Source organism: Papio anubis, chromosome 12 (genome assembly GCF_008728515.1).
Source record: "Papio anubis isolate 15944 chromosome 12, Panubis1.0, whole genome shotgun sequence".
NCBI classification, from domain to species: domain Eukaryota; kingdom Metazoa; phylum Chordata; class Mammalia; order Primates; family Cercopithecidae; genus Papio; species Papio anubis.
This window is the reverse complement of record NC_044987.1, coordinates 6,111,373-6,117,991: the sequence shown is the minus strand read 5'-3', so window position 1 is coordinate 6,117,991 and position 6,619 is coordinate 6,111,373. Positions and strand designations below refer to the sequence as shown.

General features: G+C 39.4%; 1 long non-coding RNA gene across 9 annotated transcripts in view; it reads right to left on the bottom strand.

Moving 5' to 3' along the window:
- Positions 1–429: 429 nt before the first annotated feature.
- LOC110741301 overlaps positions 430–6,619 on the bottom strand; it is a 37,777-nt gene continuing 31,587 nt past the window's right edge. For 8 of the 9 annotated variants that reach the window (XR_004177300.1, XR_002517304.2, XR_002517303.2 and 5 more), the window contains 2 exons: positions 4,745–4,850; positions 430–1,642 (listed from right to left, as the gene is read on the bottom strand). This is a non-coding gene — a long non-coding RNA (uncharacterized LOC110741301). The remainder of the gene's footprint in view (positions 1,643–4,744; positions 4,851–6,619) is intronic. The other variant, XR_004177299.1, reaches the window with a different exon arrangement.

The window sequence follows — 6,619 nt, the reverse complement described above, 5'->3', positions numbered from 1 at the left end:
CATCCCGGGCCAAGGCACAACGTGATACAGTCCAGTACTTTTAATCATATTTGGTGCCATTTCAAAAAATAGTTTTTAGAAATTCTGGGTGTTTGGATAACAGATACTTTTAAAGAGGGCCACTGGGGGCTATAGTTCACGCCTGTAATCCCAGCACTTTGGGAGGCTGAGGCAGGAGGATTGCTTGAGCCCAGGGATTTGAGAACAGCCTGGGCAACATGGTGAGATCTTGTCTACAAAAAAATGCAAAAATTACCCAGGCATGGTGGCTGTCAACTGTAGTTCCAGCTACTCAGGAGGTTGAGGTGGGAGGATCCCTTAAGCCCAGGAGGTTGAGGCTGCAGTGAGCTGTGATGGAACCAGGGCAAAAGAGTGAGACTCTGTCTACAAAAAAAAACAAAACAAAACAAAAAAAAAAACAGAGAGAGAGAGAGAAAGAAAAAGAGAGAGATTGAGAGAGAGAGAGAGAGAGAGAGAGCCAAAGGAACAGAAACAGAGTAACAGTGGAAAAGGTATTGTTGCCCCTTGCTCAGAGTAGAGCTAAATCTTCCGATATGTGAGAGGTTCAGAAGGACTGATATTAGTCTAGATTGTGGAGAAAGTCAGCCCTAAAGGCGATCAAAATTCAAAGAAGCTTAGGGTGAATAACTTATATTGAAATTACACACTTCCTTTAAAATCACTTTCCAAGACTGAAATGTAGGGACTTCCATCTTTAATCCAAAAGCAACTCTGCCTTCTATCTCTTTTTCCAAATAGTCATTCTTCTTTAACCTAAAACTAATACATGTAAATTGTTTCAGATTTGGGAAATATGAAAAAATCAAAACAAGAAGATTAAATTCGCCCATAATTCCCCACCCAGAGGTAGCCAACGATAACATTTTGATGGATAGTGTCTTTGCTGTCTTTTCTGTGCAGATAGGTATTTTTTACATTATACAAAATAAAATAGATTATATCATACATGGTATTTTAACCTATTTTTTTCTTATAATATCATTAAATGGGCCTTCTGCAGTGTATTTTTATATAGCTGCCTGGTATTCTCACGTGTATTTCTGTAATTCAGAAATTGAGCACAGGACAGCGGCTTCATTTCGTATTAACTTTTCTAGTAATGAGAAGAATCATCAGCCCTAGATTTAATTTCTAGTTTTACTAACTAGTTGTGTGCTTGGGGGCAAGGTGTCCCATCTGAGAAGTAAAGGATTGCATGGACGATTTCTTGAATGTCCAGGAGGAGTATCTGACACATAAATCACATAATGCACAGTTGCCTACCTGCTCAACTTTGCCTCCATGTCTGTTCCATATGAGAGGCATTTCCTCTTCCCCTTCATCCTTTGGTTTGTTTTCTCTCTAATTGGTTCCTCTTTCTTTCCCTGAAACAATGACATGTGATGCCTTTTATCTTTTATTAGAAGGTGGGTGATTGGCTTCTTCTTCCACTGCTTCTGCAAACTCGGCACCAGTCTCCTACTGAAAGTGAGAGCCTGTTTTGAGCCCCAGGGATAAGCAGGTACCTTTACAGGTGCTCCTGCACCAGATTCATCTGACCGCTATGCTGCCGGTGTAGAAAATTGACTCTTGGAAGTTCAAGCAGGTCTCTACCTTCTAGAGGGCTCCAGCCAGAGACAGACTAGGAGGAAATGTAAAAGGCACACTCAAACAGAAATGTTGATTTTTCCTGTTTTAAAAAGAGCAGTAGGATTTTGTGTTCCACATCAAAGAGACAAGGTTTTTCCACTGTAGTCTCTAAAAATGGATAGAGGATTCAATTTGCCCACAATTTGGAAGATAAAGAAATTCCTCAGGTCGGATACAGTAGTTCATAGAAACATTTATGGGGTTTTCTAAAGCTTCCATATGCAGTCCTGCACAACTGGATTCTTTTAATTTTTATTTTTATTATTTTTGAGATGGAGTTTTGCTCTTGTTGCCCACACTAGAGTGCAATGGCGCGATCTCGGCTCACCACAACCTCCGCCTCCTGGGTTCAAGCGATTCTCCTGCCTCAGCCTTCCGAGTAGCTGGGATTACAAGCATGCGCCACTACGCCTGGCTAATTTTGTATTTTTAGTAGAGATGGGGTTTCTCCATGTTGGTTAGGCTGGTCTTGAACTCCTGACCTCAGGTGATCCACCTGCCTCGGCCTCCCAAAGTGCTGGGATTACAGGTGTGAGCCACTGCACCTGGCAACAACTGGATTCTTGAGAAAATTTTCACGCCAGTTGCTTGAAAGAAAGGATTCTTCCCTGCCCCCAGGCTAACTAAGCTACTAACATAACTGACTTGAGACTAACAAATGCTAGGAGATTAAGCACAGGTTTGAATTTTATCTCTGCATATCTCCGGAGTCTGTCAATTTGGGTATCTCAAAAAGACTCGACATCTCTCACCAGAGTCTTCTGAAGCACATCCACAGGGAAGATACAAGAAGCTTTTGATGTTTTACTTTTATCATGAATTCCATTGACCCTGGAAACTTGTGATTCTGGTGTAAAATAGGAGGGGAGAGGGAATAGTCCTGGCTATTTAATTATCTCAGTAGGTGCTGATATTCCCACGTATCAGCAAGGAGTATTCCAAAGAATGATGACATCAGATCACTGAACATCTTCTGAGACATTTTGTTCTTTATTACTTCTCTCCCCTCCTTGTCACTGTTACCAAACACAGCAATGGTACTCGTTGAACTAGGCACCACTCCCTACTGTTGGCCTGGGCTTTTAGCATAAGATCTCTTCTCATTGAGATGGTGAAAAATAAAATGAGATAATAGAGAGAGAAAATGCTTTGAAAGAAGAACACTTTGCATATGAAAGAGTTGGAAATTTTGTTTATGATAGCTCAGATGAATCCTGCCTTGTCTCATTGCAGCAGCCTGTTATAATATTTCATTGTTGGAACTGAAATTGCCTCATAATAGACAAGTGTCATAGGACTTGGATCAGTAGATAAACACTACAGGGAAGCCTATTTCAAATCAAAATGGTGAAGTGCTTTTCAACATTTAGAGAGCTTTTGAACATTTGGAGCCATTCAAAAAAGAAGTGAGTGCCTGAAAAGCACTGTGTAAGTTGAAACAGAGCTATAGGACCAGCTAGCAGGGATGCTGTAGAAAAGTTTCTTGCACTGGACCAGACAACATCTATCATTCTATCCCAGTAAGGATCTGGGAATTCACTACCACAATGACTTTTACTGCTGCTTTTAAATAGGTAAAAGGTGGTAATGTAGAAGAGAAAGTGTTTTCTTTCAAAGCATCCAACTAAGCCCAGTTGATGGAAAGTATAGGAAGATGAACTTTGGCACAATGCGAAACAATATTCACAATATTCATGGCATTTAGAAATGCCATATAATTAATTTTTTCAAAATCAGGTAGATGTGAGAATAATCTGACCAAAGCTAATCCACCAGCGTTAGACCTCAAACTCTAGATTATTCATACTGTTCTGAGTTCCATGTCTCACATACCCCTTCCAATCTAAGGCCTCACTCACTTGGCAAATAGTCTTTTAAAAATTAGAGGAAAGCCATACATTAGTGACCATTTGCTGACAATCCTTGTCCGACCCTGCTCCCTTGTAACTGCTTCCTTTCTCAGACTCTCTCTCAGGGGGAAAACTGAGTTATTATGCGTGAGCTCATCTCAGGCCTCCAGAAACTAGACTGAATGGAATAAAAACCCTTAACGAGGAATTTTTTCTTTGTCGTGGGTGTTTTACATGTCTACTACCATCTAGGATGCCCTCTCCAACTTGATCCTATAGCAAAATCTTTTTTTTTTTTTTTTTTGAGACGGAATCTCGCTGTGTTGCCCAGGCTGGAGTGCAGTGGTGCGATCTCGGCTCACTGCAAGCTCCGCCTCCCGGGTTCACGCCATTCTCCCGCCTCAGCCTCCGAGTAGCTGGGACTACAGGCGCCCGCCACCTCGCCCGGCTAGTTTTTTGTATTTTTAGTAGAGACGGGGTTTCACCATGTTAGCCAGGATGGTCTCGATCTCCTGACCTCGTGATCCACCCGCCTCGGCCTCCCAAAGTGCTGGGATTACAGGCTTGAGCCACCGCGCCCGGCCAGCAAAATCTTTTTCAGTCTCTGTCTCTTCTGCACTTAGAATTTTTTCTGCCTGACTTCACCCTTCTGAGAATCACCAGCAGCATCACTGTGGGATCAGACAGTAACATTCTTGATGACCCTATAGATAAATCCAATGAGCAATTACTACTGTGCACATTACTTAATTGTGTACACTCAGAGTGATGACTATGTTTTACTCATCCTCATATTCTTAGCATTTTGTTTGGTGCCTAAGTTCTTAGGAACTTCTCAGTATAGGTTTATTTGGTTGAAAATATGGATATGTTTTGCTTTATTTTAGAGCTGAGGTTAGTTACAAATGGATTCGAGGACAGTCTCCAATGCAACAAAACATGAGTATCTTTAAAATCGTAGATATCATTAAAAATCTCCCAAGATGCCATTTTGGAAGACTATGGAAAAGGAGCACAGAGTAAGGAAACTCTTATCTCAAGGTCTTTGTACTTCCTCTTCCGGCTGCAGTTCCACATGGTTCTCTCCCTCACTTCACGAAGGTCATATGAAAATGTTAAGTTGTTAATGAGTTCTTGCCGAACTATCTTATATAAAATAAAATCTCCATCCCCATCCCCAGCACTCCCTACTCACCTTACTCTGCTTCATTTTTCTCCATAGCACTTATCGCCATTTGACATACCTTGTGTTTACTTGCTCGTTTGTTCACTGTGTGTCTTCCCTCTCATTGGGCAGAAAGAGACTTTGTGGGTTCACTCATTGCTTTTTCCTCAGGTCTAGAAGAGTGCCTGGCACACAGTAAGGAGCAAGGAAGGGCTCAACAAACATTTACTCAACAATTGAGTAGTGAATAAGAGAATTGTTGAAACTAAATAACACAGAGTTGCCCAATAAAAATTCAATAACATGATTGAAAAATATGTCAAAGAAGTCTCTTGGAACAAAGAGCAAAAGTTTGCAATACAAAATGTGAAATAATACAAGCTGAGACATAGAAGATTAATCCAGGATAGCCAACATTCCCTTCATGAAGTTTCCAAAAAAGAGAGAAAATAATAGGGAAAAATATTAGAAGAAAATTTGTGCGAGCTGAAGAAAATCACCAATCTTAAAACTGAAGTTTCAGCCAAGGATAAGAGAAAATACAAAAAGCTTTTAGAGAAAAGTTAGAAAGTCACCTACAAAAGAATGAGAATAATTAGATTGGCATCAGCCTTTACATTAGCAGCACTGGATGCTAAGGGGTAAGACAGTTATATCTTTAAATTTTTGAAGAAAAATAATTTTGAACCTAAAATTCTGTTCTTAAACCATCAATCTAGTAGAATAAAATGCAAACATTTTAAGACCCACAGTGAATATGAAAGTTTACCTTCCATAAGGTCTAAAGAAATAAGATGATGTTGTTTAACAAAATGAAAATAGAAACAAAGAAAGAAAAGAAAATGAAATCCAGGTAACAGTGAACCTTATCCCAGAGACAGATATATAAGAGGTATTAAAAGAAGTCATCCAAATTAGAACAGCAAATTGTCTATTGTCTTTAAAAGAAGGTAGATTATCCCATAGCAAATACTTATTAAAAAGTTAGATGACAGGTGAGGCCATAAACTGCTTCAATTAACAAGAAGAAAGAAAAGCTATTAGAAACACCAGGGAAAACAAAAAACTATGAAAGAAAGTAATATGAAAAAAACTAGAACGTGGTCTGATTTTAACCAATTCATAATGTACAAGAAAGAGAGTCCACTTGACCTTAAAACTTGGAGTATTTTTTATCAGTACACAAGTTTAGTGACACATATTTATACCTTTTTCTGTAAAGTCTAGTTATACAAGTTGGTTCTGTGGTGAATAATCTTAATATGAATACATAAGTATCTTAAATGAGATTTTAATTTTTAGAATCAACCTACAGTCAAAGTATGAATGGCTTAACTTTGGTTACAAAATGAAATGTAAATATAATGATGATATTAGTAGGTGGAGATATATGGAAAAAGGTGCAAAGAGCTGGGCGCGGTGGCTCACGCCTGTCATCCCAGCACTTTGAGGGGCCCAGACAGGCAGATCACGAGGTCAGGAGATCAAGACCATCCTAGCTAACACGGTGAAACCTCGTCTCTACTAAAAATACAAAAAAAGAAAGAAAGAAAAGAAAAAAAGAAAAATTAGCTGGGCGAGGTGGCGGGCGCCTGTAGTCCCAGCTACTCAGGAGGCTGAGGCAGGATAATGACGTGAACCTGGGAGGCGGAGCTTGCAGTGAGCCGAGATCGCGTCACTGCACTCCAGCCTGGGCGACAGAGCGAGACTCCGTCTCAAAAAAAAAAAAAAAAAAAAAGTAGAAAGAAATATGGGGGTGCTAATTTCTACATTTTACATGACATGAGATCAGATAAATTATCTAAAGATGATAAATCAAGAAATAAAAGTTAAAGTATATTATTTAAAGTTATAATAATAGCTAAAAGAAAACTAAAATTTAAAAAAATAACTTAAAGATTTGGAAATTGAAGGGGTTGGGTGTAGAGTAATTGAGCCACATTTTATGTCTTGT